This window comes from Pagrus major, chromosome 14, assembly GCF_040436345.1.
Source record: "Pagrus major chromosome 14, Pma_NU_1.0".
NCBI lineage: Eukaryota > Metazoa > Chordata > Actinopteri > Spariformes > Sparidae > Pagrus > Pagrus major.
In genome coordinates, this window is record NC_133228.1 from 14,900,965 (window position 1) to 14,916,228 (window position 15,264).

General features: G+C 42.5%; 1 protein-coding gene and 2 non-coding genes across 3 annotated transcripts in view; 2 read left to right on the forward strand and 1 right to left on the reverse strand.

Annotated features, from left to right (window-relative positions):
- The window catches only part of wnt5b (wingless-type MMTV integration site family, member 5b), an 83,906-nt gene that overhangs the window by 44,614 nt on the left and 24,028 nt on the right, over positions 1-15,264 (reverse strand). The gene's annotated exons all lie outside the window — the stretch shown is intronic.
- On the forward strand, positions 14,052-14,162 carry trnal-caa (transfer RNA leucine (anticodon CAA)). Its single transcript has 2 exons — positions 14,052-14,089; positions 14,117-14,162. It is a non-coding gene; the product is annotated as a tRNA-Leu (tRNA).
- Positions 14,660-14,732, forward strand: trnak-cuu (transfer RNA lysine (anticodon CUU)). The gene has a single exon. It is a non-coding gene; the product is annotated as a tRNA-Lys (tRNA).

The window sequence follows — 15,264 nt, forward strand, 5'->3', positions numbered from 1 at the left end:
GCATGCACACACACCCACACACATCATTTGGCCTCTTAAAATGACAACCATCCTCCTTCTGACACACACACACACACACACACACACACACACACACACACACACACACACACACACACACACACACGTCAAACAGAAAACACTCATTCTGCCTATTTGCTCTTGTGCAGTGGCTGTCTGGCAGCAGAAACAATGAGAACGTATGAGACGGACTGCCAGTAGAAAACTCAGCGTCTTGTGCAAACCTGATAAATTTGAATTTTCACAAACTGCCATATGTGATAGAGTGTGGCCCTTTTTACACAGAGATCCTGAAATATATCCACAAGAATGGCCCTTAAGATGATTAGAGGAGTTTAGATAGCGTGCTAACATTAGCATGAAGGGTGTGGGATGTTAAACAACAATGTCAGCAGCTAGCACGACAAACAGCATACGTTGCATGGCTTACTTAACTGTGAACCGAGTGGTGCATATTCTGCTAATGCATGCAAAGTAGCTGTGCATAGTATGCAACATAATGTGAACAATGGCTGTTGATGTGAGCAACGTGTTTGTGTGATCAGAGATGTGTCAGAAGAGAAATTGAACTGAAGTAGGACGTGGTTCGAGTTTGAGTTAGCTACTAACTGCGGCTAGCTGCTTTGAAAATCTCCCGGTTTTGGGTCACACGGATGACACATCTTCAAAAGCGTAGTCTGCTACATTATACATAAAAGTTATCCATTTTATATGTAATTGAATACATAAAGTCAATGTTTTAGGGAAATCGGCAGTAATTGGAGTAATTTTTAATGACCTGAAACTGAATATCTTCGGGTTGTGGACAAAACAAGACATTTGAGGGTGTCATCTTGAGCTTTGGGAAACACTGATCTACAATTCCCACCGTTTTCTGACATTTTACAGACCAAACAACAAATCCATTGATCAAGAAATGAATCTACTTGAAGGGTTTTCAGAGAATTATCGCACAACTGCAGTACCCTAAGCACTAGCCTGAGCTTTAAATACAGCACTAGCTGCCAACTCCACTGTTTTGATTCACTCTCATCGCTCTCATAGAGTCGTTTTTTGCCCCAGCAAGGAGCTGTTTTCCTCAAAAAACTAGACCTAAACCTAAACCTAAAACCTCACTGTACACTAACTGCTCAGCATCAAACAACAAAGACAAAAATAAGTGAGCTATAGCTGGTGAACATAGTCGGGCATTTAGCAGCTGGAGATATTTCTGTCAGACCAAAACAGAAGCTAAAAGAGAGTAAATACTGGTGTGACATTCTTCAGGTGGCCAGAAAATGAAGGCTAATGCTGCTCCTGAATATGTAAATAGCCAACTGCTTAAAGGTTAGCCATATCAACGTATTAGGGGATAATAATTGTGGTAAAAAATCTGTCTTTACAGGTTTAATTTCATCACTCAGCATTTTCACAAAGACTATTCATGTTGCCTGAAGGCATCAGTGCAAAAGTAGCACGTCTGTGACTGGAAAGTCAATGGTGCAAATCCCGAGACTGGCTGTAAAAGTGCAGGTGAGGTAAATGAGTCTCCTCTCGTGTGCTTAAAAGGAGAAAAAAAAACACCCTACAGTCAAGTCAAGGTGCCCTTGAGCAAGACACCTCACCTCCAACTGCTCCTGAGCTGCTCAGTGGCAGCTGCAGAAGACTGTGTTTGTTCAGGGCAGCTCCCAGTGTGACTGCGTGGAGCTGTGTGAAGGTGAAGCAGGGGCGAGGCTGGTAAAGATTTATGTATGGCTGTATGCTCTTCATTTACAATGATGAAGTAATGCAGAACGGGTAAAAATACCATTAAAACAATATGGAGACACTGTCTTCTCATCAACTGCCCTCTAATAAGGAGGTTTAACTTGTCGTGACCAGAATGATGTATGATGGGACCCGTTGGCAGGCGCCCTGACACATATCAATATGTATACCCACATTTATATACACCACACACAGATACAGTCTCACATCTTTCTATTTTTTTTTTTTACTTGTCCTTCATCGAGGCTCTGTGCTAGACTTCCTTTTTCCCCCTTTGTCTCTGAATCAGAAGAAACGTCACTGTCTGTCTCTGCCTTTAGTCTTTTGTGTGCATGCAGACACACACACACACACAAATACAGTACGTGCACAGACACACAAACACCTGCACCCACAGAGACACGCACACACCGCCTGCCTTCTGCTGCTGTGATGGCTCCGAGCTGTCAAAACATCCTTGCTTTCTCTCCCTCTCTCTCACAAAAGCAGCCTGACTGAGCTTGTCGATGCAGGTTCTCAGAGACTGCTGTCTATCCGCCCTCACTCTCTCTTTCTGTCTTTCTCCCTCCTTTTCTTCTCTCTATCTCCTACATTTGTTCACCTTGTGATTTTGCCTTCTCTGTCTTTCTCTCGTCGCTTTACATTTATACATTTTAAAAGAATCCATGCATGTGGGTGCTGTATGTTAATCTTATGGCGTTCTATGATTCACGACGTGTGAATGAAATATGTGCATAGCTGTTTGAAACAGTTCATTCCGGCTCTATATTTGTTCTCACCAGCGTTTTAGCGTCGTTCTTGAAGAGTTTAAACATGTGGGATATACACAACCTAGCTGCTCTGCTGAGTGTTAGACTACACCTGCACTAAGCTGGCTTAAGATCTTTATATACTCAAAAATGGCCCCGGATGTGGACTGCAGGGTGAAAAGTGGATGTGCTCTGGGTTGTGTTTATACTACATTGGGTGTCTGGCTAAGCGGAAGTGTTGACACATGTGCGATGAGGCATATTCTGATATCGCCGTCGGTGTTAATTAATGAATGTTGCTCCAGGACCATAATTGCAACTGACTGATCATGTTTTTGTAATGTCATGGCTCTTTGCGATTTGAGGTTAAAGACCAACAAAATCCGCACATGGGAGACACTGACTCAAATCTAACCCCTTTGTGTCAAGTATTAAACGTTGTGAAAGGTTATAATTTAACCCAATCCATGTATTTCAAAACACAACCAAGTATCTTTGTTGCCTAAACCTGACCAAACTGCAACGGAAAACTGAAAAGAAACAGAAAAAAATAAGCGAACAATATGTTAATATGTTCCAGTTGGGATATGAGCGTGTGAGACTCCTCGGTGAGAGGCCTGTACTCAACCCATGAAACCATAACAGTTTGCTTGAAGCGTGGCCTTTGTTGCTTTCATGGAAATAGAAATGATTTGTCTTCCCGTAATTGGAGCGACATTTGTTCTGATGCTCCTGGAAGAACACCAAACACGAGTTGTAACGCTATGACATCACCATGGCATGGTTGGTCAGATGCAATAACATTAATACAAGAAGCAACACCAACATAGTGACATCAGGTAGACTCTGCAGTGAGCATATGTTCTACCCATATAGTCCACTCGATCATAAACATCTCATGCTGCATGCAGACGTGCCCCTTTTAATTTGATACTCACAGACATGTGCAACTGACTAAATTTACACCCAGTTGTGCAAATATGATTTGAGTTTAAGTCTAAAAAAGCTGTTTTCAGGTTATTTTTGAAAAGCTGTCCCTCTTCAGTGACGCAGCAAAGCAGTCCACTCTTGTTCTCCTGTATTGTACCTCAGTATAGAAGATCTTACAATGTTGTTGTTCTTATTGATATATCTAATTATTTCAAGTATAAAATTGTGATTTCATTGCAGCTTAAATGCTACCAGTTACAAGGCCAAAAGACAGTCCTGCAATGAAGTGCCAACTGCATCGCTCAAATCACTATTTCATGCTGGCAAAGCCAACAGACAACATAGAGACAGGTTCATAACAACACATGTGTTGTGTGGTTGGCAATAGTTCCATTCAAAATGAATGGTCACTGAGACAGCTGCTTTCTGCTACACAACACCGAACAATGTCTGCGCAGACTAAAGGAAAAGCCTGTCTTGTCCCTTCTCTTTGAGGGACTTTTTTGAGGGTTGGAAGCTCAACATGCAGAAGAAGAGACGTTTTTTTAGCCACACAGAGTCTTTTAAAAGCCTTTCAAGCTTCTTAAAAAAAGGAATTTCAGCCTAAATTAGTCTTTGATGATTTATTTTCTGTGGCAATTTTCACTTTCCTGAACATTTTCCAATATCGAAATAAGAGACAACACAAACACGTTCCATCAAATCACATGCCGAGAAACAAAACAAATTTTCTCCCACCCAAAGTATATAACACATCCATTTTATAACAGGTCATGACCAGAAAAACAACATTAACAGTTCATGAGTGTGAGCAATATATTTTCTCCTCTGAAACACGTTACTGTCTCCTCCTTCTCTACTGGCCTGTTGGCTGCATATTTCCTTCTCCTTCTTTTACTCTCTCTCTCCCGCTTTCCCTCCTACTTTCACACAAACACACACACAGACACACACACATGGAGTGCTGTGTGTTTGGCCTGCAGGGCGTGCACAGCGGGGAGGAATCAACCGTATGGCAGACATGAGGACGGAGCCAAATCTGGCTCGTACACATGGTGTGTGGCCATGCTGCCCCGTGTATGTGTGTGTATGTGTGTGTATGTGTGTGTAGCCGACGGCAGCCTGCACTTAAATATATATCAGGGGCAGTCTTTGCCTAAAGGTGAAAGTTGTGCGGTTTTCACTGGAAGGCTGCCGAACGAATGAATGAAAACCACTCTCCATTACCTCGCCAGCTACTGTCACTGTGCCCTTGAGCAAGGCACTTAAGCTGCTACAGCCTCGGCACACCATAAGAGCCTGAATGTGAATAGAGGAGCGATAGTAAATATGAAGCAGCAAACAGCTTATTACTGCTTCGATTATATTTTCTATGTTGGTTACCATTTTTATGAATAAGTAAGTAAGTAAATGCTGATCTGGGAGCAGAGGAAAAACAAGATTATCAGACAGGAAGTAAACAAGCCGACACTTTCGCCAGTTATTTTGATAATCAACAAAACGGCTTGGGTCATTTTCTAAGAAAAAAACCTGCAAACTTGTGTGACAAAAGTAAGCCAGATGTGTTTCATTGTTAACATCTGATTGTGGATGTAATTATGTGTATAAAAGGTAAAAAAAAAAATGGGGGTAGCTTTAGCATAAACCTGTATGCAGACATGTAAAGGATGACTGATTGAGCTACATACACCGTTTATGTAAAGCGCCTCCATGTATTGTGTATGTGACCGTGACAGGCGTGTATGTGCGTGTAATGCCGAACAACTCTCATGTCAGTAAGAACAGGGGAAGCTTGTGTTTCCGTGTGCGTGTCCATGTCCGTGTCATCGCATGCTGCCTGCATGAAAATATGCATGTCATTTAATTGTGCGTGCATGTGTGTGTGTGTGGCTGTGTGTTGTGTTTGCTGCCAAACATGTGAACACACATTGAGTGCATGTGTGTGAGAGTGTCTTGGCTCGTGGTGGTTTTGTCAGTGCATGAAAATCATTTATTCATGTTTCACTGTGCGTCTGTGTTTGTCTGTGTGTGTTTTGCATGCGTGCTGTAGTTTCCGTGTGTGGCCTAACGTTTGGCTATCATGTCTGTATCTTTGATCGCTATATTGTCTGTTAACGTTCTCCTTTTTCATCCCTTTATACCTCTCCCACCCTCTTTTTCACCCCTATCTCCTCTCTATGACTCCCCAAAATATCCACGTCTCTTCACCTTTTTCTTCTCACGACCGCAACGCAGCTTTTCTCGCTCTGTGTGAGTGTGTCTGTGTGTGACGGAGGGCTTTTAAAAATGCATATATTCTATAAGAGGGAGGAGGAAACAGAGCGTGGTGAAAAGAAAAATACAGCCTCTGTGTGTGTTGTGTCAGTTGAGTTGACATCTGATCTTGCTGAGTATGGTAAAGAAGAAAGTGCTGAAAGTACTCTGTGGGGGGGCGGGGGGTCCTGTGTGTGTGTGTGTGTGTGTGTGTGTGTGTTTTGTGGCCTGTATGTGTCCTCATTTCTGTGTGGGTGGTACGAGGAGGGAGTAAGGGAATAGGGTGTGTGTGAGTGCACTTAGTTTAAGTGTCAGCATGCCTTCGTTTGTGTGTGTGTGTGTGTGTGTGTGTGTGTGTGTGTGTGTGTGTGTGTGTGTGACAAACAGGGAGAAAAGAGGGGGAGTCAAAGTGAAACAGAGGCTGAGAAGAGATGGATGACAGAGAGGGTGATGAGGGAGGGACGCCGCCGAAGAGAAATGACGGAGGAGAAAAAATTGAGCGATTGAGAGGAAAAAAAGAAAAGATGGAAGGGAGTCAGAACAGAAGGAGACTTTTTGAAGCAAAGCCTGTTTTTCTTCTTCTCTTTTTTGCTTATTCCAATTTATGTTCCAGTGTTCTCAGCTACGGCATGAATGTTATATGAACGGCGTATGTAAGGAATGAATGTTAAATCAAAACTCTTTTCTCTTTCTTTGTCAGAAAAGCGGTCTCTCCAGAGCTTTTCTGACAAATAGACCAGTTTGATCAGCCTCACATATGCACACACGCATTCACACGTGACCGCAAGTTTCTCCAGACTTTATCTACAAGCAGCAAAAGTCCTTTACCGCTCTATTCGTTCTCTGTGTCCTTGTGTGTATTTTATGTTTCATGTTTTGTGTCCTTGGTGTACGGTTACATCAATGGGAAAGTGTCTCCCTGAAAAAAAAATCTATCAATATTTCATTCCATAACTGCTGAAAATGCAAGATCGACAAGCGAGAAAAAAAAAAAAAAGACGAGGAGAGAGGAGCTCGGCTGTAGCAAGCGAGCCGTAACAACTGAATACAGATCCGAAAGCACAGTCGGGAGACAGAGCAGGTGTAGCGAAACTGACTTTGCTTTGTCAAAGGGCAAGTTCACAGACGTCAGATTCTGAGGGGTAAGGCGAGCAAGAGCTAGGAGGTTGGCAATGGGACAATCTGAACAGGTAAAGACAGGTAGAACAGAATGAACACCAAGGTAACAGAGCAGCCTGTGGCCTATCTCGACCCCAGAAACTTTTCCATGAGCCCCGAAACTTCACCTTCAATTTGATTGTTGGGATCAAGTTCCAGTTTTGGTTCCTCTGTTGTACTCTAAGCACCAAAAAAAGTTCCTACTGTAACGGTCCAGGAACTGTTGGGCTGGAGTTTGTAGCACTGGACAGCTTAAGTATTAACTCAGAGAGTAAGAAGGCACTGCTTGTTCCCAGTATAAATATTAAGACAAGGGATGGGAATTCCTGGTATTAAATGTTTTGTAGCTGATTACCAGACAAGGCTTATCAAGAGTGGGGTTAAAAGAGTTGACTAACAAGGGAGCAGGCAAGTGAGCAAAACGAACCTTAATTTGCTAATTTATTCAACACACTTATCTACTAAAGCAGAAGATTAACCAGGAAAAAACACTCAGCAGACAAAAGCTAATTTGGAGACAAAGCATCTTGATAGTCTAGCGTCTTAAACTCTCTGCTCATCATCATCCAGTAAAACATCAGACAGTCGCACAACAGCAAGTTGCAAAGAATATCAAGTCACAAACAAAGTTGTCGCTTCCAATCCATCATTAGCCTAATTTGCCTAATCCTCTCAGTACCTCAGATGTGGTGGTAATGCACAAAGAGAGACTTTTGGGTTCATCGGGCCAATCGATGATCTAGTGAGTGATAGATAGTTTACCAGTAGCCCTTTTTACACAGAGATCAAACAATACTGCTGCTAAAAAGACCTTCCTATCGTATCGTATCGTATCACATCGTGTCGAATCGTGTCATATCGTGTCATATCGTATTGTGTCGTATCTTGTCGTACCGTATTGTTATCAAAAATTATATTCAACACCCCTGTCCCGTCCTGCTGGCTAACCCTCTCACTCTTTCTATACAGACATCAATTTGGCGGTGTTACTTCCTCCGCTGTCGGCTTAGCAGTGGAACAACAATGACCCACAAATCCATCTTAGTCCCTTTTATACAGAATGGCGAGATGAATAACAGCGCAACATTCCTGCCTCGAACCTTGCTGGGTAAAAGGGGCAAATATCTGAAACTCCCTTCTTTCACTTTTCACTGATGGCAGAACCAGGACTAACTTTTCAAAAACAGACAATCCAAGAAGCATGACAACTTAATGCTGCGACTGACCAGCTATGTGGAGTTGAGAAAGCAGGATTTGAACTTTAAGACTGCCAAAAATACAGCGCCCTTCTCCCCATTTGTATGATTCACCAAGTCCTGTCCCTCTCAAAGAAGGGCGCTGGGACCACTTCAGAACACATGGCAGAATGGTCTTCAACATGAGATGCTAGTATGCAACATAAGAGACATTTAACGGTGGTTCTTGGAGGAAGAGGAAGAAGAAGAGGAAGAAAAAGACTGGAGATAATTTCTAAATACGTTAAGTTTTCTTTCCTTCCTTTTTCACATCCCCTGCTGAAAAATGATTAAAAAAACAAAAACAAATGGAAAATGAAGACGTAGAGAACAGGGAGCTCAGTGTCAGAGAGGTGATAGCGCCATAGTCTATGTTACTATGGCGCTGACAAGGGACTTCAATTAAAGCTCAGACTCACCGGCCACACACACGGCCGTAGCGCAGACAGGCCTATTGATTTTTGTGGTAACACTGTCCTGTCACCACATACAGTGCTAGTCTACCTCTGTGACCTCCCCTCCCTCACCCGCCCCCTCCCATACATGTGTAAATGTGACACTTGACACCTCTCACCTCCCCCTCACCTCTCTGCCCCCCTTTTCTTTACCATCCCTCATTATTATCTCCACTTCCCTTTCTCCTGCTCCTCATACCTTCCTCCTCCTTCCCCTCCTCAGATGCTCATTTCATCTCCACCCCCTCCTCCTTTTTCCACACGGTCTTCCCTCCCTTCAGTCCCTCCATTCCTGCACCATTTTTCCCTTTTTTCTCCTATAAAAGGATCGTTGTCAGGATGAGAGAGACAGTGATTGGAGACACGGAGGGGGGTGGTGGTGGTTGGGGGGGAGAGGCTTTTGTTTTGCCAGAGCTGTACAGGCAACACACAAATGAAAAAAATGGAAAAAAAAACACTACATATTACACACAAGCGGCTACATACGCAGATAAAAAAGGACAAATAAGAGAATGTCTCACCAATCCCCCTGAGAGCGAGGTAGAGGAAGAAACAGAGATTTCCTGCTGTGTTTAGAAGGTTTGGCAATACCACTCAACAGTCATGCCAATATGTGAACAGAAAACAACCAGAGAGAGAAAGAGGAGAAAAAAACACAGGTATGGAGAGGAACAAAGAGAGAGAACACAATGAAAAAAAAGAGAGAGAGGCTAAAAAACATCCACATGCTCCACTAACCTAAAGATCGATTACAACCTCCAGGTTATACTTACAGGATTATGTTTAGAGGTATAAAGATCATCAGTTAATGGTATTTCAGCTGTGAAAGTCTTGCCTAAGAGCACATATTTCAAGTGTTGTAAGTTTCAGGACATGTAACCGTGTAGAGAGAGAGAGAGAGAGATGAAATTGGTGATTATATATTTTTCAAGTCAGCTAGTTTATCCTTTAGCAGTATAATTTGAATATGAACTCAATTAACTGTGGTGTTTTTGTCGTAGGGAATATAAAAGTGGGTAAACTATGAGCTTCAGGCCATTCTCACTCCCAATGCGTGAAATACAGCAGTTTGATGCTGTAGGAACCCCTCCAGCATCACGTCTTGAAGCGATCCCTCTAACGCAGCAGTATAAAGAGCGGGAAAGTCCGAGTCTGGGCTTGGTTGGGTTATTCAAGAACATTCCCTCTGGAGACCAAGGTTCGCGCTCCTTTTGTGACCGAGAATCCTGAGTGATTTGTTTTTCATTAATGTAACATAAATAAGTGAACGGTAAATGATGCAACTCATGTCGCACAAATTACGTGATATGAGTTACGTCAGTTATTTGAACCCAAAGTATCATTTGTGCCTTAACCTAACCGAACTGCGACTGTTTCAGATTGTGTTCATTTCGTGATTATTCTAACTTCTACCATGGTTGAGTTGGCTACGTAGCTAAATGTTTTTAATATTTCTGACTTTGTATTGATCTCGAGTCTACACAGGGTGTTTTTGAAATTTGACGGATGCTTTGACAGATGCTTTATGCTGTTCCTGTGTCTAATTTCCTGCCTCGCTTGATCTGCTCTATGCAGTTGCTGTCCGCTTCGGTGAAAAACAGATTAGACCGTGGAATCCCGGTTACGTAACTTAGTTATTTGAACCCAAACCATGAGTTTTTCCAAAACATAACCAAGTACTTTAGGTTCCTTAACCTAACCAAACAGCCACTTCACAACGTTAACCATATGTTGACAAAGGCAACTGACCCTTTCAGTCATTTAGGTATGAGAATATGTTGGTCCTTGAGTTGTGAGCAGCTCAGTCGAGTAATACTTCCCTTCATAATTTTTTCATTTGAGTCATTTTTAGATGCCCGAGGAGGTAAAACCAGATAGTCTTTCAGTGGAATTGAAAGAAGGAAGAAAAGTCCCATAAAAACCATAATTCTATATCAGCTGGTGACCACTTGAGAGGCAATTCAAGCCTATTCAGTCATTTAGGTATGAGGATGTGTGGGATTAAAAAGAGTTTCATGGAGGTTTCAAACAAAGATCCTATCCACATAGAACATCTCTACATTCACTGCTTTGGCAATAATGTTTCTCATAAACCTTAATGTCATTTAAGTAACTGAGTGAGAAAAAAGGAGGGACTGAACAAGAGTGAGGAAGGAAACAAGGAAATGCGAGTGAGTAGAGACGAGATCGTAAATGTTGATGTGTTGCACATGTAGAGATCTGAGGGTGAACGTGCAGAAATCTGAAGAAGGTGCAAAAGGTAGCTGCAGAAATATCACAGGAAAGCAAAGGGGAGCAACACACACACACACACACACACATACACGCACACACAAACACACACACACACTCACACTCTCCTCACATACCTTTGCGACCACCCATACAGAAAACACACACACACTCCTGTCTCTCTGTGACGATGCTATTCATATTTAAAGGGTCTGTCTTTTAAGTGAACACAGCATGGAATAGAAGATCACAACGTGCTCGCACACACACACACACACACACACACACACACACACACACACACACACACACACACAGGGGCAGACACAGTGTCTCTGCAGGCAGACACTCAAAAAGCTTAACCCCCTCACACTACAGCTTAGTTGTACAAGGTTGTTTCATGCTATGCATATATTCCTTTACAAGAAACACAAAAAACATTCATATTGCTATAATATCTTTTATATCACTGGCCCTTCTCCACTTTTGACCAGTGCTCCTTAAAGATATGCTTATGTATAATAAACCATGTGAATCTAAACACAAGTAAGCATGGAAAAGAATATTCATGGTGCTCTTCAATAATGTTAAAATGAAGAAATAGGCCACATCTCGCTGTTGGGGTTTCCATCTGTGTTGATGTGGATAAATGGCTCAAGAGGAGAATACGAACGCGATCAGTCGTGTTAATATCTGTAACAGATCTGAGTGCCTGGTGAAAAAGTCACCTAGCACATCTGGATCGGTTGAGTGTCTACAAAGGAGGAGTTAAAGTGAAGGAGTGAGGGAGGGAATAAATTAGAGGAGTGCTTTGCAGCGCCTCCAGGATCCCCTTCCCTCCCAATTCCTTCTCCTCCTCCTCCTCCTCCTCCAACTCTCTTTTTCTCTCCTCTTCTCTCTCCAGCCAGAGGAAAACTCCTCCATTCCCTGCATTCCTCTCACATTCCAGCTCTGGGTTTACCTCCTCTACCTCTCTCTCTACATCAACATCACCTCCTCCTCCTCCTCCTCATTCGCCCATGGCTGTCTGTCTGCCTGTCTCCACCTCTTTCCTTCTATCCCCTCTCCTTTTGCTCTCTCGGGGTCTCTCTTTCTCTATCCCCATATCTCCCCTCCCCCCTCTCCCTCCCTCCCTCCCTCCTCTCTCACTCTTTCCCAGCATGCTCCAGTAGGCCGGTGGAGGCAGGGGGCTCGCCTGAACCCTCCACCCCCAGCAGGGGCCCTCCAGCTCAGCCTTGCTGGCTGGCAGGCTCCCTGGCACACCTCCAGCACACACACACACACACACACACACACACACACACACACACACACACACACACACACAAACACGCACTCACACACAAACACGCACAGCTTTTTCTTCTCTGCTTGCTTGCTGTCTCTTTTTCTGGCCTCCTTTCTATCAGCCTCTCTTGCCTTCAGTCTTTCTTCTCTTTTTTTAACACTTTTCTTTTTTCCTCCCCTCATTTATTTCTGTTATAATCTCAATCTAAATTTAGAGATGTCTGATGTGCATCTCTGCTTTTCATCTCTGTCATTTAGTGCCACAAACATAGCATCTTACAGTAAAAAAAAAAACCAGAACATTTTCTTTATATTAACAGTTTTAGTCGAATAATTACAACCTAGACAAATTAGAAAGTGAAAATCTGGGAAAATAGAGGGTGATAAAAGTTGTAAAGTCACATGATTTTGATCTTTAGCTCCTTTCCCACATCCATCATATCCTTTACATGCTTTTTTATTCCAGGCATTATATGGGACCGAGCACAATTTCTGATCACGACTCTTGTTGGAATAAAAACTGTAACATTCTCCCCGACAGCATACAGACGCTTACAGCATTTCTATTTCAGGGAGCTGGCGGTAACCTTGTCACAAATGGATTGAAATCAATACAGCATGCAAGAAAAGGAAGAAAAGATCACGCAAAAAGCAACATGTATCAACAGATGTCTGAGACAACAAGGTGGAGAAACATTGTATCACCAGGATAAATGTTAGCAGTGAATGTTTCTGCAAACCACAGATGCTCTGAAATTCGTGTCATAGGCTACATACCATTTCATGCCGCGTTAGCATGTCATGTTTACTACCTGACTTTCACGTCAGGAGGCGGAGTTGCAGGCGATCAGGCTTCAACATTCGTATGTGTGAAACGTCTGAGACCTCGGGACAATTTCCAGCTGCGTTCGTGGCGACAAAAACGAGCCCTCGGGACATCTCCAGCCTTCTGTTTGGCCAACCAAGTGATTTTTTGTGACTAAACCTAACCAGATAATTAGTACAGCACTGTGCAAAAAGAAAAATCTAAAACTGAATCTTAATGTAAAGTTGCAACAAAAAGAAACGCTGAGTTTAAACATAATTTTCCAGCATTTATTCTAGCGATTTGGTTGTTCATGGTCACCAAATGTAAACCACCTGTGGGAGATGTTAAACCGACATGTTCCACAATCATTTCCACCACTGTTATTTAAACATCGAATGAGGGAATATCTTTAAGAAGAGTTACAGAGATACAGAGACTTGGAAAATGTATGAAAAGGAGATTTTACACTGTCTTGGACATGCTACTAAGACACATTGTCACCTTGTATGTAAATATATGAAATTACAAGTGACTCATGACATCATATAGACCAGGGGTGCACAAACAGAAACTGGAAACTGGTGGGCCACGGGCCAAAAGCAAGCACCCATTGAAATGTATTGTTAAGATGCAAAATGGCACTTGGATCTCAAGTTCCAAGTGCCATTTTGGCTCAACCCCTTTCACACAATGACTTTAACTTGATGAAAGTTGGACATTTTGTTATGCAAAAGTTTAATTATTCAGTGTAAGAGCTGAAGAATCCTCTATTCCCTTTATTTGGACAAAACTGGCAAAAAGGTCATATTGTGAAACACTGATGAGAGACAGAGAGAGAGAGAGAGAGAAAGAGAGAGAGAGGCCCTCAGTAATTTGGTATTTCCTTTTTAGACAGGGGGGAACGACCAGTGCCCTCGTTTTGAGTATGAAGTGCACACACACACACAGACACACACACACATGCACGCAGGAACACACAGCTCCTTAATGACCCTTACATCCGGCCTTAGGCACTGGGGCCTCAGAGTAAGAAGAGAAAGAAAAAGAGAAAAGAAAAAAGATAGATAGATAGATAGATAGATAGATAGATAGATAGATAGATAGATAGATAGATAGATAGATAGATAGATCATATAATTCTGTCTTTTTCTGCTCTGTGACCTCACAACTTTCACATGTCAGGATGGCCGAGCGGTCTAAGGCGCCAGACTCAAGGGTTGACTCCTTCCTCAATAAAGGGCTTTCTGGTCTCCAAATGGAGGCGTGGGTTCAAATCCCACTCCTGACACATTATCTTGTCCTCTGTGTATTAACTTGCAGCACCCATAGAAAAGGCTATCAACTATACAACTAACTGCAGTAAGTCATGCATCAATTTTCTGCAACATGAAGAGTTTGTACCTGAATTTTCATCTATATCTGATCCACCAGCACTGCTGCAACATCATTTGCTCTAGTACTATAATCTTGAGTTACTTGTACTTTACTTGAGTATTTCCATCTTCTGCTACTTTACACTCCCACTCCACTACATTTGGAGACAAATATTATTATTATAATATTAAAGTACATTCAATATCAGAAACTTTAAGGCTCAAGTACTGTTCGTATAAGTGTCTTTCAACCAAGTAATATTTTAACACAATAGTTTTACTTTTACTCAAGTATGACTTTTGGGTACATATGTTGTTGTCTGTAGCTTCTGAGAACCTTCTCTCTTTATGTCTCATGACCAGACCTTTTTTCTTTTTTTTTCTTTTGGTAGTGTTTTTCTGTCTGTTCACAGCCCGGCTAGCTCAGTCGGTAGAGCATGAGACTCTTAATCTCAGGGTCGTGGGTTCGAGCCCCACGTTGGGCGAAGCAGCTTTTGGAGCTTGTGGGGGATGGGGGTGTCCCTCTGCTACCTGTGGCAGAACAGCCCCAGATTTCAAAATGTTCCTTAATAAGACAATCAGCAAGTTGGTCCTTCTGTGAGAGTGATCTCTGCCAGAAAATGTAATCATCACTAAAACATGAAATTATATTCTGCCAAAACAGGAAAGTTGAAGGTGGATTGGTTGGAGTTAAGTTGTAAATTCAGACAGGTATGCACTGAGGGTCAAAGGTGAGGGTTCAGAGCACTGAAACTCACACACACAGCTTTGGGAGTTCAACTGGAGGTTAGACCTTCAGGCTCCGCGGCTCAAAGAGAGAGACAGAGGGAGAGAATTCATAAGCAGCTGATTCAGCGTGATACTCACTGGTGTGATTACTGCAGACGCAGGAGAAAAGAGAGGAAGGAGGAAACAGGAACACGGATAACTCCAAGAAAAAGAGCAACAAAATGAACAGAAAAGGGAGACGAAGGGTGTAAAATTGGTAGTTTAGGGTGAAAATGTTTTTGACAAGAC